At 43.3% G+C, this 27,535-nt stretch overlaps 1 protein-coding gene across 8 annotated transcripts in view; it reads left to right on the top strand.

The window, feature by feature from the left end:
• Window positions 1-655: 655 nt before the first annotated feature.
• MBNL2 (muscleblind like splicing regulator 2) overlaps window positions 656-27,535 on the top strand; it is a 138,296-nt gene continuing 111,416 nt past the window's right edge. For 7 of the 8 annotated variants that reach the window (XM_038758738.1, XM_038758736.1, XM_038758737.1 and 4 more), the window contains exon 1: window positions 656-832. The gene's annotated coding sequence lies outside the window, so the exon portion shown is untranslated. The remainder of the gene's footprint in view (window positions 833-27,535) is intronic. The other variant, XM_038758741.1, reaches the window with a different exon arrangement.

Raw genomic sequence — 27,535 nt, 5'->3', positions numbered from 1 at the left:
GTGATGCGTAGTTACCATTTTTATTGCTAAATGTTCTCCTCTGCAGTAGCTACCGGTCTGAAAACTTAGATGAAAGCTATACGGTCTACAGCAATTAGCTGTGGCAGCAGCAGATGCTATACAGAAAAACGGATGTATTGCGGAGACCACTTCAGTTCTGAATATGCAGCTCAACAATCGCTCTGACATCTATAAAATGAGTTAGATGAATGATCAGAACCATGGAGTTTAAAACAAATCCTTTGTAAAATAGGTGAAGCACTTACTTCCATTAGGCATACTTTCTATTTAGCAAGGGTTTGCATTTCTTTAAAAGTATTTCCCACACATAAAAAGCATCAGGGTCCCTCGCAAAGGAATTTTTGTAAGCTACCTGGATTCCTGTGTTTTCAATTATGTGCCACTTTCTCTCTCTCTCTGGAATGACTGCTGTCTTCTGAGAGGGAAATTCCTTCTTCATTAGGATGGACGCATTGTTTTTTACACATTGCAAGTGCCCTGCCGCCTGTCAGTCAGCTGATTAGAAGCAGTTTCAGGCCGGGATTGCTGACGAACAGGCTTCCGATTGGTTAGAGTCTGCGGGGTGGGAGCAGCTGGGAGGGAGGGCTGCAGTCATACAGCAACAGAGTTTAGACCGTTTCTCTGCTTCATCATCCAAGGGGAAGCATTCTCAGAAGAGGCAGGAGCTTTTCGAGGACAACAAACAGGGAACAGTAACTGTTTACATTGCCCATTCCTCCAGCATGAGGCGGTGGGAAGGGCTTGCTCACTCCTTCTTAGCCCACATCCCTGAGCTTTGTGTGAATGTGAAGACCAGACGGAGCTAGACAAGGTAGGAGCACTGGGGTTCTGTGTTTTCCTGAATGTTTCAGAGTTTGCTGCAGTGTGCTGCATACCATGTGTGCTGCCTCTGGAAGTCAAGGAAACAGGGGTGCCTCCGGTGCAAAGGTTGGATCTGGAGTTTTATGTAACCTTTTGCTTGGAGAGGGGAAAAATGGCCCAGAAACTTGCATGTAATCCTGCAGACTAGGCAGAGTCTGATGATGGATAACCTGGAGGTCCTCTGGAGCTGTAATTTTTTTCCCAAATAAACCCGCCAGTTGGCCTCTCAGGAAGTCCTCTGAGCTGATTTGGGTTCTTGACAGGTGATAGTTTCAGAGGAGATTCGTGTAGGAATAGTTGCTGCTGCAGAACCAGTAAGGTTTCCCGTCTCTACACTATTGAAGACTTACCTCTCATTGGAAAGCCTGTCTTGTAAACAGTCATCGTGATCATGTCCGACCCAGAGCACCGCGGCCTATTTAGTAGAAATCAAGCACCTTGACAGTGAACTGATACCACTCTGATTAGCAGAAACGACAAAGCAAATTCTTAAAAACATAGCCGAGGCAGTTCCTGTTAAGTTTTCTCCTCTGAAGTGCAGTGTTTACATTTCATTTATATCTGGGGCATGTCTCAGCTTTTGGTTCCAGCTTAAAAGTAGAACCTTTTTATAAAAAAGGTAAAGCTGGGTTAATAGTGCCCACTGCAATTATCTGATCTTTATGCATTTTTAATAAGCACACACAGCCAGCAGAATAATTGAATGAGAGCCGGCTGGCTTTTAAGGCCATGTTTTCACTATGCTGAACCATATCAACTTTCTTGCAGAACACTAGCAGCAGGAAATGATGGACAAGATTTATATTTAACACACTTGGCAGAGAAAGAGGAGTGGGCATGTATTACCGAATTCTCACTGCCCTTCCTGTTTTCAGTCCTGTCAGCCGTGGGTAATTTGTATCTTATTGTTAGGCTTGGAAAGCATTTGTTTACAATAAGTGAGTAATATATTCAGAATAGTTACCATTGCTGAAAGGAATAGAATCTGGAATTGGACAAAAAGACCGCAGTGAATATTCAGAAAAAAAAATAAACAAGATTTACAGTCACTTTAAAAGGCAGTGATAGATAATTGGCTGGTTTTTTTTTCTGTTAGAGAGGAAGATGAAAGATACGAGTTGAAATAGGATTCTTTCTGTTAGTAAATTAAATAATTTCACATCTTAAGCTATATTAATTGATCAGGTCAGAACAGGCTAGTTCTTAAATAAGTGCAATGACACAGAGATTCTTCTAGACTCTGTTTTTAGTTTCAAGGAGACGTACAGGACACTAGCCCAGAAGAGAAGTTCTGACGTCATCTTCTAAGTATCTCTGCTGTCCTTTCTTTCATTCAAGCCCTTGGTGAAGAATCTTTCATCCTGGCTAGGAAGAAGGAGAAGTTCTAAATTATGTCCTCAAGGCATTTCTAAATTCCAAATTCTGAACTGATCGGGGAACCCCGGGAGCAGGGGGTTGGGGTGGCATTGCCAACTCCTGTCTGTCTGGCCACTGGAGCAGACTGGGAGCCTGTGTCCAGGTTAGGGGGGCTGTCAGAGAGCAGGGGTTCCCCTATTTTGATCCCCTACTCTATAGTAATGTCCCAGCCCCGTCATCTTCCCCAGCTACCACCTTTGCTTTCAGACTCAGTAGTTGGGGTTGAGGTGAGCTGCCCACGTCTGAGTGGCACTGATACAGTAACAAATGATTCAGCTGCAGCAACAACAGTAGAATGTATTGAACATAAACAGTGTGTAGACAACACCATCTGAAGCCCTCGGGAACTCAGAATGGGGGGAAATACCCAGTCCGTGCCCTTGAGCAAGCTTATAAGCTACTTGGGCAGGCAAAGGAACCTATGTTGGAAGCATACCATAAGTGGGGCACGTATCATCCCCGTTTTGATTGCTTTCTCCTCCATCGGAAAGGACAAGGCATTCAAGTTTGCAACAGCAGGGGATGGGGGTCCATACCAGATACCTAAAAACCAGAGCCACCTGCAATCAGCCTGGGGGTTTGTTTTTAGCGATCCGCCTTTTAGGAGAGGGATATGATCGGAGCAGATTGAAGACTGGAGTGCCAGAATCCAGGCTGTGCTCCATTACTAATGGATTATGTAACCTTGGACAAACCACTGCGGGTCAGTGTCTTCGTCTCTAAGATGAGCCAAACAACCCTAGTTACCTTTCTAATCTTAGATTTTTAAGTGGGTGGGATCCTTGGGCTACAGTGAAACTGACCTAAGAGGCCGCATGTTTTAAGTGCACTAGAATAAAGCACCAGGATGGTGAAACAATCTGAGGAATAATGGCAAGTGATGTTTATTTAACCCCTTGCATTCTTTTGTTTATGCGCTATTTCTGGGCACGCTTCTGATTAAATTGAAAAACAAAACCCAAGTGTTGGAGACTCTTCAGAAAATAAGAGTATTCAGATATGAGGTTTTCTGTGAATGAAAACATTACAGTAGAATACTACTTTTCGGCCTTGTTATAAGTTTGTGGCAATGAAGAGGATAAAACAGGAAAGGGTTTGTGAGATGTAAAGAAAGAACCCTGTAGTTTTTGAGCCCGGCATATTGTGCTACTGACCGAACACTTTCTTTCAAATGTTTGTTTGGGAAAACATGCCCATTATCCCAGATGTTGGAATCAGTCCAAGTTCCATGGTAGCTCAATAGAAATTCAAGATCAGGAGTCCACGCAAGAGTGAATAGGGCTACTGAAGCAGCCTGGCCTAGTGGATAAAGCACATGCCTGGGAACCAGAGGCCCTGAGTTCTAATTCCAGCTCCCCCACTTGCCTGCTTCTCCCCCTTGTGCAAGTCTCTTAACTTCTTTGTGCCTCAGTTTCCTCAACTGCAAAGTAGGGATTCAGTACCGGTACTTGACTGTGAGCCCCATGAGTGACAGGCCTGTATCTGGATTGTATCTATTCCAACGCTTGGAACAGTGCCTGACACATAATAAGAGTTTAACAGATACCTTGAAAAAACAAAACAAAACTGAAGAGTTAAGACCCCTGAGAGGGATCTGCTCTATTGGATTTAATAGATTCAATTCAGTTTCCTCTTCTCCCTTCTCACCTCCTGTTTATAATGAGACTAAGGGGAAAGACTTTTGGTTGTTTTTTAATTTCGAAATGTGCTGCTGACTTACAACTGGATGATTGATTAATAAAGAGACTCCTCCAGTTGATTCTGATTTATTGACCCCCTGTTGTCTTCTGCTACAGCTCATACGTCACTCCTCCTAAGGAAACCTTTCAGCCCTACCAAGCTCCGGGCTACCTTTCCTACCACTTTCCTCATGCTTTTCCCCATGCAAGGAACTGCTTCCTACCTCATATCCACCAAATCTATCCTTCCTACTCTCTTAGAGAAGCAGCATGGTTTAGTGGAAAGAGCCCGGGCTTGGGAGTCAGAGATCGTGGGTTCTAATCCTGATTCCGCCACTTGTCTGCTGTGTCACCTTGGGCAAGTCACGTCATTCCTCTGTGCCTCAGTTCATCTGTAAAATGGGGATTAATAATAATAATAATAATAATGTCGGCATTTGTTAAGCACTTACTATGTACGAAGCACTGTTCTAATCACTGGGGAGGATACAAGATGATCATGTTGCCCCACGTAGGGCTCACAGTCTTAATCCCCATTTTACAGATGAGGTAACTCAGGCTCAGAGAAGTTAAGTGACTTGCCCAAGATCACATAGCTGACATGTGGGGGAGCAGGATTAGAACCCAAGACCTCTGACTCCCAAGCCCATGTTCTTTCCACTGGGCCATTCTGCTTCTCTGATTAAGACTGTGAGCCCGCTGTGGGATAACCTGATCACCTTGTAACCTCCCCAGCGCTTAGAAGAGTGCTTTGCACATAGTAAGCGCTTAACAAATACCATCATTATTATTATTATTATTCTTTGTGCCTCAGTTACCTCATCTGTAAAAAGGGGATTAAAACTGTGAGCCCCACATGGGATAACCTGATTACCTTGTATCTACCCCAACACTTAGAACAGTGCTTGACAAATAGTAAGCAATTAACAAATACCATTATTATTATTATTATTAAGAATCCAGGCCAGAGGTGCCAACTTTTCTTCTTGAGCATGAGTGGAAGCAAATTTGGGGTGGAATATGGAATAGTTCCCCTGGACCAACAGCAAGTGTTCATTGAATGAATGAACTTATCCTCTGCTGCCCTTTTTTCTCCTCCATTTCTGTTGACGTGGTTGTTTTCCCTCCCTCTGCCCCTCCGCCCTCCCTCTGCCCCTCCACCAAGCTAGCTCTCTTCCTCCCTTCAAGGCCCTGCTGAGAGCTCACCTCCTCCAGGAGGCCTTCCCAGACTGAGCCCCTTCCCTCCTCTCCCCCTCGTCCCCCTCTCTATCCCCCCATCTTACCTCCTTCCCTTCCCCACAGCACCTGTATATATGGTTGTACATATTTATTACTCTATTTATTTATTTATTTATTTATTTATTTTACTTGTACATTTCTATCCTATTTATTTTATTTTGTTGGTATGTTTGGTTCTGTTCCCTGTCTCCCCCTTTTAGACTGTGAGCCCACTGTTGGGTAGGGACTGTCTCTATGTGTTGCCAATTTGTACTTCCCAAGCGCTTAGTACAGTGCTCTGCACATAGTAAGTGCTCAATAAATACGATTGATTGATTGATTGATTTTGTCTTCCTGGGGCTGTGGGGTTGGGCCAGTGATTCCTCTCACCCTCAGCCCCAAAGCCAGCCAGAGTCACCCTGGAGGCTATTTAAGTCCTGCAGGCCAGAAAGGTCCCCTTCCTGGCTTGGCATCACTATCATCAGCCATGTGGCAGAGACCCACATGGGTCCAGGGTTGGCCCAAGCTGGGTAGGTGATGGTGGCTCCAGGTTGGGAAGGGTTTTGGAGACAGCTCTGCATGTGGGGGCTTAAATAGCATCAGCAGTGACTCTAGATGGAGTCATCCTGATGTCTTGCTGGCAGGGAGCAAGGGGGCTCATCATCTAGGTGGTCAGGGAATGTGTTTGCTTATTGTTATACTGTACTTTCCCAAGTGCTTAGTAGAATATTGTGCATACAGTAAGCGCTCAATAAAAATGACTGAATGAATGAGAAGCCAAGATCTCAGCTCTACTTTCAGTCTTTTTCTGCCCTGAGTCTGGTAGACCCGCTACAAGATTATCAGGTGGGGCACAATCCCTGCCCATGTGAGTCTCATGGTCTAAGAGGGAAGACAGGTGTTTTATCCCCGTTTCACTGATGAAGAAACTGAGGCACAGAGAAAAGTTAAGTGACTTATCCAAGGTCACACAGCAGACAAGTGGCAGAGCTGGAACGAGAATCCAGATCAGTTGACTCTCAATTCCTTTCTTTGTCCACTAGGCCTGGTAATATCCTTCTTTAACCTAAATTCAGAAAATACAAAAGTCTACTTTTATCACTCTGAGGCGTTGCCAATACAAATAGCCCAACATTTTTGTGGACAATGTTAATTGAGAATATATGTAGCACTGGACATGGAAGAAGATACTACAGACTGTGAAGTTCACCCAGAAATTGGAAGGGAGGTAGGGAAATTTTTCTATATTTATATTTATTTTATTTTACATTAATCAATCAATCAATGGTAATGATTGAATGTTTACTGTGTGCAGAGCACTGTATTATGGGCTTGGGAAAGTACAATACAACAGAATTGGTAGACACAAGCCTTGCCCTCAAGGAGCATGCAGTCCCAGGAATAGAAAGACATTAGAATAGAGAAGCAGCGTGGCCCAGTGGAAAGAGCCCGGGCTTGGGAGTCAGAGGTCACGGCTTCTAATCCCTGCTCCTCCACTTGTCAGCTGTGTGATTTTGGACAAGTCACTTCACTTCTCTGTGCCTTAGTTCCCTCATCTGTAAAATGGGGATTAAGATTGTGAGCCCCACGTGGGACAATGTTGATTACCTTGTATCCCACCCCAGAGCTTTGGACAGTGCTTGGCACATAGTAAGCACTTAACAAATACCATCATTATCATTATTATACATTTTTCTACTTCCCTTCGAAATATATGTTTGTATGGGCATTTTGGGACAGAGGATGAGGCCATGATCCCAGTTGCTGTCCACCTTTCTGGAGCCCTTATGGGCTGGTGGGGTTCACTAAGATCATGATTCAGAGAGGCTTGGACTCCAGTCTCTCTGCCCTTTTTATGGTATTTGTTAAGCGCTTACTGGGTGCCAGGCACTGAGCTAAGCACTGGGGTAGATACAAGGTTGGACACATTTATGTGTCCCACATGGGACTCACAGTCTTAATCCTCATTTTACAGATAGGGTAACTGAGGCACAGAGAGGTTAAGTGACTTGCCCAAGATCAAGCGGCGGGTAGGTGGTGGAGCAGGATTAGAACTCAGCTCCTCTGACTCTCGGACCCATACTCTTTCCACTAGGATGAACAGGAGGCCCTGTATTACCCCCAATGCTATCTCCATAGGCCCAGCCTACATGAAAGGAGACAAAATTCCTGGACTTCAGAGTGGGCTTCTAAAGCTGAGGGAGGGGAGGAGAGGAGTCACTTTAAGTTCCTTGTAGAAGAATGAGTGTTCCCTTCACCTGTCCCTCAATTTCATCTCTTGCCCCTGACCTCTCACCCACGTCCTGCCTCCAGCCTGGAACAACCTTCCTATTTACATCCGACTGACAACGACTCTCCCCACCTTCAAAGCCTTATTGAAGGCACATCTCCTCCAAAAGGCTGTCCCTGGCTAACCTTCCTTTCCTCTTCTCCCACTCCCTTCTGTGCTACCATGACTTGCTCCCTTTATTCATCTCCCGTCCCAGTTCCGTAGCACTTATGTACATGTCTGTGATTTTATTTATTTATATTGATGTCCATCTCCCAACTCTAGACTTTAAGCTTATTGTAGGTAGGGAATGTGTCTGTTGTTTTGTTATATTGTATTCTTATGAGCTCTTAGTACAGTGCTCTGCACACAATAAGCACCCAATAAATACTATTGACTGACTTATTGACTGATTGATCACCAGCCACAGGACTAGCATGAATTTATTCTGCCCTCATTTTCTCCCTGAATCGCTTATCTCTTTCTGGCTCTGCCGTCTACCTTTCCCAGAGTCCTCAGGGCCTTTTTGTTCCTGCTGCTACTAACCAGATGTCAAGAGGTATTGAACACCCCCCACCCCAGGCTCCATGAATGCAATTAGGATGTAAACGTGGGTGAGGCTGTATTCCTGGGAGTTGGAGAAGGCAGCACCCTCAGAAAAGCTTAGATAATTTCCCCACCAGTGGATCTTGGTCCTCTAGCTCTGGTCAGCCTCATTAGCCCTGTCAAGCCTGTCTCAGCTGTAGGGTTTCATTTCTCTAATAGGTGGGAAATGGGAGAAAAGTTTGTCTGTATTGACTGCATGCTTCATTGATTATTCTAAAACGAGTTATCCTCAGGAGTCTTTATGCGGTGGTGATGATTTTCATGCGCCCAAATCCTCTTCACCATCTCCCTTCACTCAGCTCTGCTCCTGTTTGCCAGATTGGGGGATGGAGAGGTTTTCAGTCTAGATCTGGGAGACCTGGTGGTTCCTAAGTACCTTGGCTTCTGCTCCATGTTGTGACCTGGAATGTTCTGGATGGGCAGGAGAAGTGAGAGGACAAGTGTGTGCTTTTGTGTGGTGGGGGCGGGGGTAGCTCTGGGAGACAGGGAACGGCTTATCAGTCAATTCTATTTTTGAGCACTTACTCTGTGCAGGGCACTGTACTAAGTGCTTGAGAGAGTACAATACAATGGAATTAGCAGACAAGCTTGCAGCCTAGAGGATTTTATCCAGAATACAAACATGGATAAGAAACTACTTTGTATTTATTACCCAGGTTCTCCCGTTAGAGGGGACTATTCAGTTGGAACTACTTTGTTTATGGGCAATTGGTAGCAATCAATCAATCAATGACATTTATTGAGTGAAATCAATGACATTTATTGAGTGATTACTGTGTGGAAAGCACTGTACTAAGTGGCTGGGAGAGTGTGATACAATAGAATTGGTAGATGCAATTCCTGCCCTCAAAGAGCTTACAGGCTAGTGACAGAGGGAGAAACCAGACATTAAAATAAATTGTAAGTTTCATTTCTGTTTATTTTATCTATAGAATGGATAGGTAAGAGAAGCCTGAGTCATGATATGGAGAGGGAGATTATGGGAAATCCTTCAACTTTCCCAGGTTTGATCATGAAGATGAGAGAAAGGGATTGGAAGAATAGAACGTGAATCTCTGAGGGAATCATTATAGGAATGAAGCAATTACATCAGAAGAGGACTAAAGTACTGACTTTAGAATTGAAAAATACCATGCTATTGTCATCACAATGTGGTTACCTGGAAGGGAGGCCCGCACAAACTGAAGCAACTCAACTGGTTTCCCCCTGCATCATGTGAGGCAGATAGCCAACCTAGTATGGTGAGATGGTGCCTTGAGTATGGAGGTCCTTTGACCTAGTGGGGTCACTAGTTCTGAGTCGGCAACGATCAGAGCTTAGCTTCGATCGAGTGGTCATCTCAAATGAATGGCCAATAATAATAATGATGGCATTTGTTAAGTGCTATTATGTGCAAAACACTGTTCTAAGTGCTGGAAATGGATTCCTTCATTCGGTCATATTTATTGAGCACTTACTGTGTGCAGAGCACTGTACTAAGTGCTTGGAAAGTACAGTTTAGCAACAAGGCGATCCTCTGTGGAGAAATCAGCACTGGAGAGCTATCCAGAGGAGGCTGGGGAAAGAGCAGTAATGTACTGCAGGCCTCTCGTAGGGCTCCCTCCATTGATGCAGGGGTGTGGAAATGTGAGGCTGAGGCTGGCCTGCCCCATGTCAGGACTGTGGATGTTCAGTCCTGGAGCACAGACCCATGACTGCAACCAAAGAGAAATGTCCATGGTAAGGTCGTCTACATTCCATCCATTAGTGGTATTTACTGAGCGCTTATTATGTGCTGAGCACTGTACTAAGCACTTGAGAAAGTACAGTACAATCGAGTTGATGATCATGTTCCCTGCCAACAATGAGCTGACAGACTAGAGCCATCAACTGCTTCTGAATGACCAAAGTGGACCTCCACGTGCGCAACCTGCCATCAGTCATGTGTCTTATTCATTCATTCATTTATTCAATCAATTGTATTTATTGAGTGCTTACTGTGTGAGAGCACTGTACTAAGCGCTTGGGAAAGTACAGTATAGCAATAAACAGGCCTGTCTCACACACCAGAAGTGACTAGTCTGAGGATTATTCATCATTTTTGATAGGCGGCTGAAAAAAAATTAACATAAAGATTTGGGCCTTGGCCTGATGACTTTTAATCCTTATGGATAAAGTCAGGATTTCAAAATAAGGGTATTTACTTATGCTGTTTTAGATAATAATAATAATAATGATGGCACTTGTTAAGCACTTACTATGTGCAAAGCACTGTTCTAAGCGCTGGGGGGATACAAGGTGATCAGGTTGTGTCACGTGGGGCTCACAGTCTTAATCCCCATTTTGCAGATGAGGGAACTGAGACTCAGAGAAGTTAAGTGACTTGCCCAAGGTCACACAGCAGACATGTGGCGGAGCTGGGATTCGAACCCATGACCTCTGGCTCCAAAGCCCATGCTCTTTCCACTGAGCCACGCTGTGAGGTCTGATATAGCTTGTCCAGAAATCTCTCAATGGAATTGTGGGCCACAGTGAGGGGTGGGCCATTCTTTGAGGTAGTGAAACTTTACTTTGAGTAAAAGTTCAGCTTCTACTCAGCAGATTCTTGTGAGTTGGAGTTTGCATATTAGTGAACCATGGGATTCACACCCCAAATCCTTCCCTGGTTGAAAAGAGTGTTTAATCAAGTAGGTGGAGGCAGGGATGGGGATATCACAGGGCTGTCCTGGGCCAGCCTTTCCTCCTGCTTTGTATCTGACTAACCATCAACCTCCCCACCTTCAGAGCCTTATAAAAATCACATCTCCTCCAAGATGCCTTCACTAAAACCCTCACTTCACTTATTCCTTCTCCTGCATCACACTTCCACTTAGATTTAAGCACTCAATAGTCACCCACCCTCAGACCCACGGCACTTATGTTTTCGTATCCATAATTTACTGTAATGTCTGTGTCCCCATCTAGATTGCAAGCTTCTTGCAGGCAGGGAACATGTCTCCCAGCTGTACCAACAACTTCTACCAAATAGAAAAGCAGTGTGGCCTACTGGATGGGCCTGAGAGTCAGAAGGACCTAGGTCCTAATCCCACTTCTGCCACTTGTCTTCTGTGTGACCTTGCATGAGTCACTTAACTTCTTTGCCTGTTACCTCATCTGCAAAATAAGGATTAATAATCCGAGCCCCACATGGGACATGGACTGTGTCCAAGATGATTAGCTTGTATTTTACCCAGCTTCTAGTACAGTGCTTGGCACATAGCAAGCCCTTAAGAAATACCATAATTCCCCCCACCCCCCAAAAGAAAACAAAACAAACTCTAATATATTGTACTCTCCCAGGAGTTTCGTACAGTGCTCTGCACACAGTAAGTAATCAATGTAATTGATTGACTACAATGAGTAGTAATAATAATGATGGCATTTATTAAGCACTGGGGATTACAAGGTGATCAGGTTGTCCCATGAGAGGCTCACAGTCTTCATCCCCATTTTACAGATGAGGTAACTGAGGCCCAGAGAAGTTAAGTGACTTGCCCAAAGTCACACAGCTGACAACTGGCAGAGCCGGGATTTGAACCCATGACCCCTTACTCCAAAGCCCATGCTCTTTCCACTGAGCCATGCTGCTGGTAGTAGTAGAGTAGTAGCAGTCGCTGCTGGTTTGCTACTTCTGCAATAATCTTGGGGGCACTAATGATAGCATTTATTAAGTGCTTACTGTGTGCAAATCACTGTTCTAAACGCTGGATATATTTAGGTTGCTCTTTCAAAGTATTTTGCATTCAATCATTTTAATTTGGGTACTTTCAATGGTTGTCATTATCAAAAACATTTATTTAGTGCTTACTGGGAAGGGATTTGCAGAATCTAAATAGAAGGGAAAACATGGTCCCTGCCTTTGAAGGACTTTTATTAAAATATATCTTGATGGTCTGAAAAGAAAGTACCTCAATGGATTTCATCACTTACCACTAACCCACCTTTGTCAGGGACCAAAACATTTTGTAAGGTAATTTGGTTAGCAGCGAAGGCAGTATTAATCAATCTGTAGTATTTATTGAATGCATACTATGTCACTGTAATAAAGCATTCATGTCTACCTCATTTATTGAACCCTCCCAAGCGCTTAATATAGTTCTCTGCACACAATGAGGGCTCAGTAAATACCACTGATTGATGGATACTAAATATTTGGAAGCATACAATAGAGATAGTAGATACGTTTCCTGCCTTCAAGAAATTTCCAGTCTATCAGATGCTAAAATAATTTGCAATTAGGAGTAAAGAGAAAAAGGGAATATGTATATGATTAGTTCTTAAGCAATAACAGATGTAAGATATGTACTTGTGCATTCACAAGTATTCAGATGACAGCTGAGGGGATATAATAATAATAATGACACTAATGGTATTTATTAAGCTGTTACTATGTGGCAGGCACTGTACTAGGTGCTGGGGTGGGTTCAAATTGGGTTGGACAAAGTCCCTGTTCCACATGGGGCTCACAGTCTCAATCCCCATTTTACAGATGAAGTAACTGAGACCCAGAGAAGTGAAGTGACTTCCCCAAGGTCACACAGCAGACAAGTGGCTGAGCTGGGATTAGGACCCATGACCTTCTGGCTCCCAGCCTGTGTTCTATTCACTATGCCATGCCTGAAGAGATTAGAAATTATTTGAGAAAGACCTCTTGAGGAAGATGTGATTTTAAAAGGAATCTGAAAACTTGTGGTCTGTTCGATTTGAATGAGGAGGGAGCTCCAGGAAGGGGAAAGGTGTGGGCAAGGGTTTGGTAGAGGGGAAGACAATAATAAAGCAAAATAAGTAGACTATTTTAGGAATCTCAAAGAGCTTGATCTTCAGTGTAGTGGGAGAAGAGAGTGGTTAAATAGGAGGGAGAGTTGAGGGAGTGTCTTGAAGCCAATGAATGTCGAGAGAAGTGAGTAATCACTGGAGATTTTTGAGGACTGAATAGAAATGGGTTGAACAATGCTTTAGAAAAGTGATTCTGGCAGCAGAGTGAAATGTGTATGGATTGGAGGGAGGTGAAACGGGGGATAGGAAGAGGTCAGGAAGCTAATGCAGTAGCAATGCCATGATATGAACTGTGTGTGGACCGTGATGTGATCCTTTGGATGAGGAAGAAGGAACCGACCCTGAAGTTGTTGAAAAGGAAAAACAAATATGATTTGGCAATACATTCATTCACTCATTCATTCAATCACATTTGTTGAGCTCTTACTGAACTAAGCACCTGGGAGAGTACAATATGACAACAGACAGACACATTCCTTGCCCACACTGAGCTCACAGTCTAGAGGGGGATACAGACATTAGTATACATACATACATATGTACATAAATAAATAAATTAAAGACGAATACACATGTGCTGTGGGGATGGGAAGGAGGATGAATGAAGGGATCAAGTCAGGGTGATGCAGAAGAGAGTGGGAGAGGAGGGCTTTGTCAGGGAAGGCTTCTTGGAGGAGATGTGCCTTCAATAAGGCTTTGAAGAGGGGGAGGACAATTATCTGTCTGATATGAGAAGGGAGGGCATTCCAGGCCAGAGGTTGGAATTGGCGAGTGTTCAGGAATGAGATAGAGATACAGTGAGAAGGTTAGTGTTAGAGGAACGAAATGTGCAGTCTGGGTTGTGGTAGGAGGGGGCAAGGCAAGGTCAAGGCAATAGACTGAATATGGAAGTTGAAGGAGATGGAGAGGTAAAGGATAGGAAAAGTGGCAGCATTGTTGACTGTTAAGAGAAGTTTAGGTGGTGGAGGGAAGTTGTGCTCTATTTTAGGCATATAGGAATATAGGGTCCCACAAGCCCAGGCAAAAATTAAGCTCAGAGTAGTCTCAGATCCCAAGCCAAACTGCACTGCTAGCCAACCTTTAAGTAAATGTAAACATTTGTGCCAACACAGAACCAAACTGCCTGTGTGTGAGCGGGGATGAGGGGGAAGAGGAAGTGAGCTAGCATTTTTGTACCGCCTCATTACTTAGGCATTCACAACCTCCTGTAACACTTCTGTACATATTGATTTTTCTGATTCCATTCCTAAGTACTAGATTTTCCACATATCTATCTTTCCAGCCTCCTCTTCCTGCAGACTGTTTTGTGTCTGTCTCTCATTAGATTGCGAGCACCTGGAGGACAGGGATTTTATCTGATACTCTGTTTTAGGGGTTAAGGTGAACACAGTCCTGCTCTCTTGGAGAACAACTGTGCTGGCTCTTTGGGCTTGATCTGGATTATATAAGCTATCTAGAAATCAAAATATTTGGCAATTACACTACATAGTATGATAGAATTGTACAATTTCCACATGGTGGTGGCCACTGAGAAAGTCAGCCCACATGGGTGATGGTATGTGGATTCAAGTAGTCAATCAATGGGACTTGCAGAGCACCATACTAAGGACCATAAAGTAACTATTCGTGATTCCTACCCTCAAGGAGCTTACAGTATAATGGGGGAGACGGATGCTAAAATTTAAGTAGGAAAAGTGATCAAGTATAAGGATACGATGTGCTATGGGGTTGGGAGGGTGGAATGAGTACCTAAGGGTCTAGTGGGTAAGAACTCAAGTGTACAGGTGACACAGTAAGGAATGGAGCTGTGTTTGCAGGAGAGATGAATTATGGAAGGCTTCCTAGAGCCTAGAGTTGTGATTTTAATAGGGCTTTGAAGTCGGGAGGGGTAGTGGTCTGTTAGTTGTGATTGAGGAGGGAGTTCTAAGCAGGAGGAAAGGGTTGAGCCACAGGTTGGCAGTGAGAGAGCTGAGTGAGCTGCAGTGAGTTGGTTGTTATTAAGGGAGTCAAGTGTGTAGCTGGGTTGTAATAAAGTCATGCAGTAAGAAGAGCATGTTGCCAACTTGTACTTCCCAAGTGCCTAGTACAGTGCTCTGCACACAGTAAGCGCTCAATAAATATGATTGAATGAATGAATGAATGAAAGAGCCTCATGTTACATCATGTCACTTACAAAAAAAAGATCTAGCCTATTCCAAGGTTTTTCACTGATTCTCTGTGATAAACACTAGCAGGGAACCAAAATAGAATAGCAGCAGTGATAACCCTTACCTTTGCTGTTGGTCTAAAGATGGTGGCTATTGCCAAATGTATTATTCTCATTTCCTACTCATCTTCCACACTGCCTCTGTGTCCCTCCACCTTCCTCCTCCCCTCCCCCCACCTCCTCTCCTCACAGCAGCCCAGCCGAAGCCACGAGGTTGCAGGACACTAACAACTGCTGCTCCTGAGCACGAGCCTCACCCCGGTTCTGTGTCCCAGCCACCTACACAAATTCTACCCCGTCACAAAGCTATTGTAACGCAGCTTGATCTAGAGCTGTATTTCTAAGGCATATTTTATGGCATCCAAGATAATAAGACCGTGTCGAAATGTTGGAAAGTCATACTGAGCTCGCATAGCATGACATGAGATTAGATGACATATTTGTCCTGCCTTAACCCCAGAGAAAGGAAGCATAACAAGCCTATGTTATGAAATAAGCAGGTTTAATTTTTGCCTGATTTTTAGGTTTCTGGCTGAATTGCATGTTCTGGCCCAAACCCAAGTCTGGTCCTTTTTAGGGTTTCAGTGGAGATAGGGATAGATCAACTACTTTTAGAGCCTTATGGTATTTTAAAAAGCACCAGGGTTCTTTGCAGGAATTCTGTGCAGGAGGTGGTGGCTGGCTTCAGGGTAAAGGAAGGTTATACCAGTGCTCAATCAAATGGTGTATTTTGAGCACTTAGGATGTGCAGAATGCTTGGGAGAGTTAAACAGACTAAGTAAACACAATCCCTGCCATCTAGGAACTTACGTATCTCCTAGGTCACATCACTTTTTTTTTTCATGGTTTTTGTTAAGCGCTTACAATTGTAAACATTGTATAAAGCATTGAACTGTTGTAGGCATTGTACAAAGCATTGGGGTATGCACATGCTAATAATAATGGTGGCATTTGTTAAGCACTTACTACGTACAAAGCACTGTTCTAAGCGCTGGGGGAGGAAACAAGGTAATCAGGTTGTCCCACGTGGGGCTCACAGTCTTCATCCCCATTTTACAAGCTAATCAGTCTGGACACAGTCCATGTCCCACCTGGGTCTCTCATTCTTAATCCCTATTTTGCAGGTGAGGTGACTGAGTCACAGAGAAGTTAAGTGACTTGCCGAAGGTCACACAGCAAACAAGTGGCGGAGTCAGAATTAGGGTCCGGGTCCTTCGGATGCCTATTCCCAGTTGCACTAGTGATTCTGTTCTAGTGATTCTGTTCTAGTGATTGTCTTTTGGGGGATGAGTCTCCTCAGTGTGTTCTTGATAGACCCAGCTATTCGCCTTCCTCACCCAGGCACTCTCTGAGAGGGTTCGGCCTCCCTCATCACCCCCATGCTTCTGGTGAAGGGCAGTCAGGAGGTGAGTTCTTAAAAAAAACTGGGTTAGTTTGCTTTAAAGTTTTGCTTTCCCAAGATCATGGGCTATAGAAAAGTCAAAAGTCAGAGTCAAATGCATCTTCTTAGTTACAGTTCAAACCACAGACTGAGATTTTCTCAGACTTCTTGACGACTTGTCCTGTGACCTTGGTAGACTGGCTTTCTTCCTGGTTTGGCCAAAAATTAGAAGCCCTGGATTGTGTAAATGGCCTGGGGTCCTGACTCGTTGGAGAAAATGCCTTCTAGCAGCCTAAAGTTGTAGGGGATTTAACTGAAGGCTTCATCAGTTCACATGGGTTTCTTCCAACTCTCCCCACATCCATAGGTGTCCAGTTCTTTGTAGGTTATTTTGTCTCCATCTTTTCTCTCCTATTTGAAATGACTTTTCCTGCTCCTCTCCCCACCTCTACCCCAACCCCCTCCTGGGATAAACCCCTTATCCTTTGCCTTTTTAATGATGTTTCAAGTTTTCTCTCTAGATGTGAATGATAGCATTGCTTCTATTCCCGAAGCAGAGGGTTAGAAATATTGAAAAGATAATGGTTTGGGGAAAAAAAGCACTTTAAAATACTGGATAAGAAGTTTCTCTTAATGATTGATACTGGTGAGGTCTGTGTGGATTAGGCAGTTTCAAAACAGTTTTCCACCTTAGGTGAAAGTAGTTTTACAATGTTTTTCTCAAAGTAGAAGTTCAATTAATGGTATATATTGAGCAGTTGATGTGTGCAGTTGTACTAAGCACTTGGGAAAGTACAGTACAACATAGTTGCTAGGTGTGATCCCTGCCCACAAGGAGCTTATAGTCTAGAGGGGGAAATAGACATTAAAATTACTTATAGATACATATGTGCTGTAGGTCTGAAGATGGGGTGAATAAAGGGTACAACTCCCAACTGCAAGGATGATGCAGAAGAGAGAATGAGGAAATGAGGACTAAGACGGGGAAGGCTATTGGAGGAGATATGATTTTAATATGGTTGTGATCGCCAGGAGAATGATTTATGCTTTCATACTGAACACTGATGGGAAAAACCCTGCCACAACAGATAGCTGCTTTTTTTTCTTTTCCACCTTTTAGTAGGCCTAAACCCCAACTTGTCCCTGCAGACCTCTGGTCACTCCAAACGTTGAGTTGGGTGGGTGGTAAGTGAGAGATGAGGAAGGAATCACTAGCACACAGCTGTCATTTAGTTTAGGGAATCTCCCATTGTCTAAAGTTAAAAATCCCCAAAGTCAATCATGGAAAAAATCCAGTGGGCTATATTTTCCCCAAATCTAAATCCACTTGTAACTTCAATTATCATCAGATCTAAGTCAGTGAACCCCCAGACCACAATGACCTTTTTATCTTTAGATGAGCAGAGATGGATCATTTCAATTTTGGGCACAAGGGGTACTAGCCCCTACCCCATGTCCATCTGGGCTCCTGGGTATGGGGCTCTGGGTGGGATTCTTGGCCCAAACTGACCCACCATCAGGTAGAGACTTACTATCCAGTGTGCTGAAAGGCTAAAATCAATGCCTGCTCTTTTAGTGAAAAAAGTTTCCATTTGAGTGTAGAAGGGTGGTTGATCAGCACTTGAGCAGAGGATAATAATTATGGTATTTTGTAAGCCATAATTACCTGGGAGTTAGAACAGTGCTCAGCTCTTAGATCTTACTGGCTTGGCACATAGTAAGTGCTTAACAAATACCATAATTATTCTTATTATTATTATCTGCCAAATGCTGTACTTAGTAGATCTGAGATAATCAGGTCAGATATAGTCACAGTCACAGTCTTGGAGGGAAATAGGACAGTTATTTAATCCCCATTTTACAGGTGAGGATACTGAGGTACAGAGATAGAGGATGTGTCTCCACCACACAGCTGTCATTCAAGATAGAAAGTCTCACATTGTTTACAATTATGTCTCGAAAGTCAATCATGGACAAATTCCAATGGTCTGTATTTTCCAAAATTGAAATTCACCTGTCAACCTCATTATCAGCAAATCTAGGCCAGTGAATCCCTAAACCACAACAGCCTTTTGTTTTTAGGTCACACAGTACTTAAGTGGCAGAATGAATTAGAACCCAGGTCCTCTGATTCCCACACCCATGCTTTTTCCACTAGATCACATTCATTGTAAGCTCGCTGTGGGCAAGGAATGTTTCTGTTATATTGTGTTGTACTCTCCCAAGTGCTTATTACAGTGTCCTGCACACAGTAAGTGCTCAATAGATATGATTGATTGCAAGAGGGTACAAGCAATGAAGCACTGTTTATCCTTCCCACCCTTCCCCATTCTCGGAACAGCAAGAGGATTGTTTTTGTGCTGAGTTGGGTTTGACAGAAGAAAACTCTTTCCGTGTCAATAGCTGGTTTGATTCACAATTGGACAGTCAGCGATTTAATATGAACTGTATCGGTATCTCAACATTTTGACATTCAGTATTTAATTTTAGTGGATTGTTAACCTGTCATCAGAAGGCACAATGGAGAATGCAGTCTTATTACAAAAATATCTCTTCTGCCCTAGCTCAACATAACAATTTTGATTCCCACCATGCTGAACTGTGACAAAAAGTGTTAGCAAGAAATTCTCCTAATGTTAACTGCCTAGTAGGTGTGATGGAATAAAGCCTTTTGAGACAGTCAGGAATTTCGGGTAAATTTTCCAACTGATCTTAGGCAGTCATGGCTAATAGGTACTGAAATGCCACAACCTGGCAGATTTTTCCTCTTCTAGTGAGAGGAGTATACACAATAAAAACCTTTGAAAATGTCAGTCATGATGATCCCGATGATGGTTCTGCTGATGAGTGGTACGTCAGCAGGGATTGCTTTGGGAATGGCAATCCCAGAAATGGTCCGACTTTGAAACCATCTTCCCATCCGCTGCTCTTCCAAAGAAAAAGGCCCTTTCCAAAACAAATGGCATATAGATACCATCTCCATAAGGCTGCTTAGCCTCAACCATGCTGTAATTAAGACTTCGTAGGGTCAATCAGTCAATCAATGGAATTTATTGAGCACTTACTATGTGCAGAGCACTGTACTAAGCACTTAGGAGAGTAAAATACCACAGAATTAGTGGACATGTTCCGTGCCTATACTGAGGGTTCTTATGCTGAAAATGAGGCCATCCTTCTGAAAACCAAAGCCTCACTTTCTTCTTTTCCTCCAAGGGCAGGACTAGAAGCAATTGGCCTAAACTACCAGAAAATTTTAGTTTACGCATTTGGCAGAAATTCTGATGTTCAGGCTTAGTGACAGTTGAATGTGATTCTAAAGGGAAGCTATTGTGCAGCCTTTCTCCTTGGAGTGTAATGGTTTTGGTTTGGGGGAACATTTGCTCAGCGCTTGGAACAGTGCTTTGCACATAATAAGCGCTTAACAAATGCCATCATTAGTATTATTATTATTATTAGAAAACAAAGAAATGCTTGGGAAGGCATTTTATTGGATTGGTGTTAGCATAGCCCTGCCTAGGACTAGTGAGTCAGCCCCTATGGGCAGTGTCTGTCACTAGGCATCAGGGAAATTAGAAGTGGTAATGATACTTATTCAGCTTTGAGTAGGTGCAAAACACTGTGCTAAGCATCGTGGTGAGTACCAAGTAAACAGATTAGTCCAAGGGATGGGTCTCCTAGTCTAAAGTGGGGTAAACAGACCCAGATAATGTTAACAGTGGAAACCAAATCAATAATGCATTGCTCAACCAACAGTCCAAGATGATAAAGAGAAGCAGCAGTGTGGCTCAGTGGAAAGAGCCCGGGCTTTGGAGTCAGAGGTCATGGGTTCAAATCCTGGCTCCGCCAATTGTCAGCTGTGTGACTTTGGGCAAGTCACTTAACTTTTCTGGGCCTCAGTTCCCTCAACTGTAAAATGGGGATTAGTACTGTGAGCCCCACGTGGGACAACCTGGTCATCTTGTAATCTCCCCAGCGCTTAGAACAGTGCTTTGCACATAGTAAGTGCTTAGTAAATACCATTATCATTATTATTATTATTGTTAAAAAACAGCAGTGAGATACAGTTATTGGAGGGCAGTGTTTGATCCTATTTGGAGGGAGGCTTTGGTTAGGTACAGTGGTGGGATGGTGAGGCTGTTCTGACATCAGAGAGCTGTGAAACTGGAGAGCTCCCAGTCTGAAGAAGAATTCATGAGTTGCTGGAGGACTCTTTACCACTGGCTTTAAAGCACTCATTCAACTCGCCCCATCTTCTCTGACCTCACTAACCTCTTACCACAGCCCAGCCCACACCCTCCACTCCTCCAGCCCCAGCTTACTTGCTGTGCCCCAATATCTCATCTCTTTAATAATAATGATGGCATTTATTAAGTGCTTACTATGTGCAAAGCACTGTTCTAAGCACTGGGGAGGTTACAAGGTGATGAGGTTGTCCTACAGGGGGCTCACAGTCTTAATCCCCATTTTACAGATGAGGTAACTGGGGCGCAGAGAAGTGAAATGACTTGCCCAAAGTCACACAGCTGACAATTGGCAGAGCTGGGATTTGAACCCATGACCTTTGACTCCAAAGCCCGTGCTCATTCTCCTGAGCCATGCTTCCCACCATCTCTCCTTAGCCTGGAACTCCCTCCCCCTCCAGATACCAGTCGCTCCACCTTCAAAGCATTTTTAAGGTCACATCTCCTCCATGAGGCCACCCTGATTGGGCCCTCTTTTTCTCTACTCATTGTCTCTTCTGCCTTGTCTGTACCGGTGACATTTAGACGTTTGATATTTTCCCTACCACAAACCCCACAGCACTTATGTACAAGCTTGAAATTATATATTATCCATGATTTATTCATAGTGATGTCTGTCTCCCCCCTCCAGACTGTAAGCTCTTTATGTGAGGGGAATGCTTTTGCTAATTGTTGTGTTGTACTCTTCCAAGTGCTTAGTACAGTGCTCTGTACATAGTAAGCGCTCAATAAGTACCACTGACTTGTTGGGAGCCAGATCAAGAACCAGATACCCTGCTCTCCTAACTCATCTGAGTGGAATGTGTGAAGCCTCACACATTTTTTTGTTTCAAGGTATTTGTAAAACACTGTTCTAAGTATTGGGGTAGATACAAGTTAATTGGGTTGGACACAGTCCCTGTCCCTCATGAGGATGAAGTCTAAGTAATAATAATAATGATAATAGTAATAATTGTGGCATTTATTACGCACTATGTGTCAGGCACTGTACTAAGTGCTGGGGTGGATACAAGATAATTGGGTTGGACACAGTCCCTGTCCCACCTACAGCTCTGTCTCAATCCCCATTTTACAGATGAGGAAAGTGATTTGCCCAAGGTCACACAGCAGAAAAGTGGCAGAGCTCGGATTAGAACCCAGGTCCTTCTGACACCCAGATCCATTCTCTCTCCACTAGGCCAGGAGGGAGAACAGGAGAACTGAGGCACAGAGAAGTTAAGTTACTTGCCCAAGGTTGCCCAGCAAGTATTTGGCAGAGCTGGGATAGGAACCCAGGACCTCTGACTTCCAGTCCTGTGCTATTTCTACTAGGCCATTATGCTTCTCACTGCTTGGGTAGGGAGGGGAAGGTCTGGAGAGCAGGAAACTGGTTTTATGAGGGGTCCTTGTCCCAAGTATTATATTGAAGAATGTATTCTGAGAAGTTTCCTAGAACCAGGTTCTACTTCTCCCTATCTATAATGACCTATTTGCGGGTGATAAAAATGTCACAGATCTCATTGCACTTCAGAGCCCAGAGATGGTGATGGAATTTTAACAAATAAGTTGTGAAGTAAGAAGTAAGAATTGCCTTAAATTCAGCAATCAGATTAACACATTTGTTCTTCTCACACATGCATGAGGAAGAAACTGGGATGGTTCATTTTATCAGCAAACAGGGAGGAAATAAGGGCAACAAATACTCAGAAAGAGAGACATTTAGAGAAAATGAGAAGGATAAACAACCCAGTAGTATGTGAAGCACAGTCTCTTTATCACCAGCTTTTATTCATAACCTCCCCCCTTTTTTAACCATTTCAGTGTTAATCTTTCAAAGCCCTTGTACCTTGAATAATTTTAGCGTATTATGGGGGCTCTTCAGCCCTTCATTGGTCGTGAGTCAGCAGGTAGGTTGCTGGGTTTTTTTCTAACTGGTAAAAGAAAGCTTAGCTCAAGCACTTAGTACTGTGCTCTGCCATAGTAAGCTCTCAATAAATACCATTGACTGATTTATTGATTGGATAGGTAGTAGTAATAGTTTTAAGCACCAAAGCACTACACTAAGCACTTAAGAAAATACAGAGATGAGAATTAAATCTAAGGGATTTACAGTCTAAGAATAAGCATCAGGAAGAAAGTGGTCGACAACATTTACTTAAGGATAAATTAAAGGATAAAAATAAATTGGGCAAGGATGGCAGTAAATATGACAATGGCATTTAATAATGATGGTATGTGTTAAGTACTTACTATGTGCGAAGCACTATTCTAAGCGCTGGGGGGTTGCATGGTAATCAGGTTGTCCCACATGGGGCTCACAGTCTTAATCCCCAATTTACAGATGAGGTAACCGAGGCACAGAGAAGATAAGTGACTTGTCCAAAGTCACACAGCTGACTAGTGGCAGAGTTGGAATTAGAACCCATGACCTCTGACTCCCAAGCCTGTGCTGTTTACACTGAGCCATGCTGCACAACATTTGTCTGCTGTGTGACCTTGGGTAAGTCACTTCACTTCTCTGTGCCCCAGTTACCTTTACTCGGTAAAATGGGGATTAAGACAGTGAGCCCCATGTGGGGCAGGGTCTGTGTCTAACCCAATTAACTTGTATCTACCTCAGCGCTTAGTACAGTGCCTAGTACATTGTAAGCGCTTAACAAAAGCCATAAAAAAAACCAACAAAAAACCCAATAGAGCACTCTGGCTTGAGAAGCAGGTTTTCAGCCTTCTCATGGCTCAGTTTCAATCACAAAAGGCACAGCTTTAATCACAGCCACGACCTTCCTTGCCAGTGTACTAAGAATTGAAAGAGGCTCACATGCTGTCGCCTGGTTTATGGGAATATTAATGGCAAGTTGGGTGGGAGTCGGGGAGTAGCAGCCGGTTGCTACGGCCTGGTGTTGGGGGCTCCAATGTTTCTGATGTATGAATCCTTTCAGATTTTTAGTGGGGGCCTGGAGGAGTCCCGATGACATAAGGAACAAAGTGTGTGCTCATTCTTCTGTTTGTGACTAATGGGCATCAGAAGGAATTAGTCAGAATATTACAGGTACAGTGAGAGTGTTACTCAGCCTGACCCCTTGCTCTCTGAGACAGTGATAAATTGCATATTATCCAGGAAAACAGAATCAAGTAAGAGAATGATGGAATTGATTATAAGGGGATATGGAAAATTACCAAAGGGAAAGGTGGTCTAGTCGAATTGTAATACTTTAGAAAAAGTTTAAAGATATCAATGTGGATGAGGGGGAAAACTAGTCAGCATGAGGGAGGGAACTACAATTAAGAGTCACAGATAAAAATGAGAAAAGGAAAATAAAGAAGGAAATCATGAAAATTGGATTTAAAGGATAAAGGAAATTTTGCGGTTTCTTCAATGGAAACATCAACTCATTGAAAACAAAACCTGCAAGTGTTTTCGAGGATGCTGCCTGCCTAAGAATGGAGTAAATTTAATATGTCCAAAACCGAACTCACCTTTCTTCCAAAGTCACTCCTCCACCTAACTTTCCCATCTCAGTTCACAACACCCCTGTTGTCCTTATCTCTGGAGTGCACCATGTTAACATTATCCTAATACCTCCCTCTGATTCATCCTTTATATACAGTTGGTCACAAATATTGTCTGCTTTTCCTCCATAGCATTTCGGGATCCACCCATTCCCTTCCATCCAAATGGCCCCAATGCTGGGATCGACCACTTTTCATATCCCTTCTTGACTCCTGCATCAGTCTTTTGCTGAGCCCCATATCTCTTGAGTGTCCTCTCTCCAATCCATATTTCACTCCACTGCCAGGATTGTTTTTCTACAATGTATTCTGCACATGTTTCCCACTCCTCAAAAACCTCAACACCTCAGCCTAGTCATCTGGGTATCAAGTAGAAACTCCTGACCATTGGCTTTAAAGTCAATTAGCTCTCCTCCTGCTACTTATACATTCTGTTCTCCCACTCTTCATTCCTCTAAAAATAAGTTATTCATTGTGATTTGGTCTCCCCTCCCCACTTCTAACCTTTTCCTGTTGCACTTTCTCTTCCCTGGTACTCTTTTCCCCTGAAAATTGACTTGGCTAGAGCTTTCCATTTTCAAAACCTTTCTGAAATCGCATCCTCCACAGGTAGTTGCCCCAGATTAACTTCCAGTCTCCTCAATTTATATCCCATCAGATGGCACTTCAGCACTTCTGCACCACCTATCAATCAATAGAATTTCCTGAACACTTAATGCGTGCAGAGCACTGTACCAAATGATTGGGAGAGTACAGTTCAACAAAGTTGGTAAACAAGAGTGCTCTTCCCATAATTGGTTCTCCATTAATTCTACTGATTGATCGATTTGATGGTCTGCTTTTTTTCTGCTGGTTTTGCTCAATTTGCTAGAGCTGTTTTGTGAGAATGACCACTAGCTCGAAAGGCATGTTCCCACTTCAGTATATAAAGCTGAATATTAAAGGCTTCTGATTCATCCTGTGGCTGGGGTGGGTTTCTTCCATGGAAAGAAACAACACATTCCCTGAATCTGTTCCTGGTTGCTTTTGATTTTCTGATTTTCATAATGAAACATTTTCATCCACGATTGATTGTTGCTAAGATACCTTTATATTTACTTTTACTGGCTCAAAAAAAAAATGACCCCTTTACTGGTGCTTGCCTTAACTCTGGGACTAAAAAGGTAGATATTGTTGAGCTTTCTTCCAACCTTAAAAAAGCCAACACTTTATCCACAGGACTGGCTTCAGGATGATAATAATGGTATTTGCTCAGTGCTTACTGTGTGCCAAGCACTGTTCTAAGCGCTGGGGTAGAAACAGAGTAATCAGGTTGTCCCATGTGGGGCTCGCAGTCTTACTCCCCATTTTACAGATGAGGGAACCGAGGCCCGAAGAAGTTCAGTGGCTTGCCAAAGGTCACGCACAACAGACAAGTGGCAGAGCCGGGATTGGAACCCACATCCTCTGACTCCCAAACCTGTGCTCTTTCCACTAAGCCACGCTGCTTTCTGATGATAATGGATGATGCCAAATGGATCTTAGTGGTATTCACTCCTGAGCCTCTACAGCATTCTTGGGACTTGGGATGACGGGGGATAAGTGTAGATGCTTGGAAGTTTATGCCAGTGAGGGTCAGTCCCTGGGGACTCTCTGCCAGGAGAAGGCTCTCACTGAAAACCAGTGTGGCCCAGTGGAACCATCATGAGCCTTGGAGGCAAAGGATCTGTGTCGGTCATTCATTCATTCAATCAAATTTGAGTAGTTACTGTGTGCAGGGCACTCTACTAAATGCTTGGGAGAGTGCAATACAGCAGGAGACACATTCCCTGCCCACAATGAGCTTACAGTCTAGAGGGGGGAGACAGACATTGAACATAAATAAATTACAGTTCTGGACAGAAGTGCTGCAGGGTGTCCTAATCCCAGCTCCACACAAGTGCTTAGTACAGTGCTCTGCACACAGTAAGCACTCAATAAATACGATTGAAGGAATCTGTGGGACCTTAGGCAAGTCATTTAACTCCTCTCTGCCTCAGCTACCTCATCTATAATTCTATATTTATATTAATGCATGTTTACTTGTTTTAATGTGTATATACCTATAATCCTGTTTATTTATATTGATGCTATTGATGCTTGTTTACTTGTTTTCATGTCTGTTTCCCCTTTTCTAGGCTGTAAGCCTGCTGTGGGCAGGGATTGTCTCTGTTGCTGAATTGTACTTTCCAAGTGCTTAGTACAGTGCTCTGCACACAGTAGGTGCTCAATAAATACCTGCTACCTCTCCCCCTTAGAATGTGAGCTCCAAGTGGGAAAGGGTCTGTTTCTGAACTAATTGCGCTGTTTCTGTTCCAGGGCTTGGCTCATAGTAAGAGTTTAACAAATGCCACAGTTATTATTCCTCTAGGCTGGAAGCTCCTTGTGTCTACCAACTCTGTTGTATCCCATTATCCCAAGGCACACACACTCTGCACACAGTAAACACTCAACAGATATGATTAATTGAGGATCCAGGTGAAACTCACCAACGTCTTATTAACCTTGGATATGTACCAAACGAGCCACTCAGTTTGCTAACTTACACACATCTGCAATCTTCCTGGGGCCAGCTCCCACTGTATGAAAGGAAAAGGAGATTGATCCCATTAATAATCACTGAGCAGCCAAAGCTCAGCTAGAGCCAAATAAGTATTCCACTTTGATCACTTGATTACATTTTTTTTTAGTGGTATTTAAGTGCTTACTATGTTTCAGACACTGTACTAAGAGCTGGGGTAATAAATAAATAATTATGGTATTTGTTAAGCGCTTACTATATGCCGAGCACTATTCTAAGCGCTGGGGTAGATACAAGGTAAGCAGGTTGTCCCACATGGGGCTCACAGTCTTAATCCCCATTTTACAAATGTACTGAAGCACAGAGAAGTTAAGTGACTTCCCCAAGGTCACACAGTAGATAAGTGTCAGAGCTGGAATTAGAACCCATGTCCTTCTGACTTCCAGACTTGTGCTCTTTCCACTAGGCCATATGCTTCTCTTTTAATGAGCTCCTCCAACTCAGAGTTTCAATAATAATAATTGTGATATTTGTTAAGTGCTTACTATGTGCCAGACACCATACTAAGCACTGGGGTGGAAATAGGTAAATTGGATTGGATGCAGTCCCTGTCCCACATAGGGTTCAGAGTCTCAATGACTTTTATCTACCCCAGTGCTTAGTACAGTGCCTGGCACATTGTAAGCTCTTAGAAAATACCACTATAAAAAAGGAAAGACTGATTCAGTGGCTGAAGGCATTGTAATGGTAAAATCCTGATGTGTGTACAGGTGATCTGCACATTAAAGCTAAATATTTTTTAAAATGAACTTTTT

Source organism: Tachyglossus aculeatus, chromosome 17 (assembly GCF_015852505.1).
Source record: "Tachyglossus aculeatus isolate mTacAcu1 chromosome 17, mTacAcu1.pri, whole genome shotgun sequence".
In the NCBI taxonomy this organism is placed as follows: Eukaryota; Metazoa; Chordata; class Mammalia; order Monotremata; family Tachyglossidae; genus Tachyglossus; species Tachyglossus aculeatus.
The sequence above is the reverse complement of the archived record's forward strand: the minus strand, read 5'-3'. Positions and strand labels throughout refer to the sequence as shown.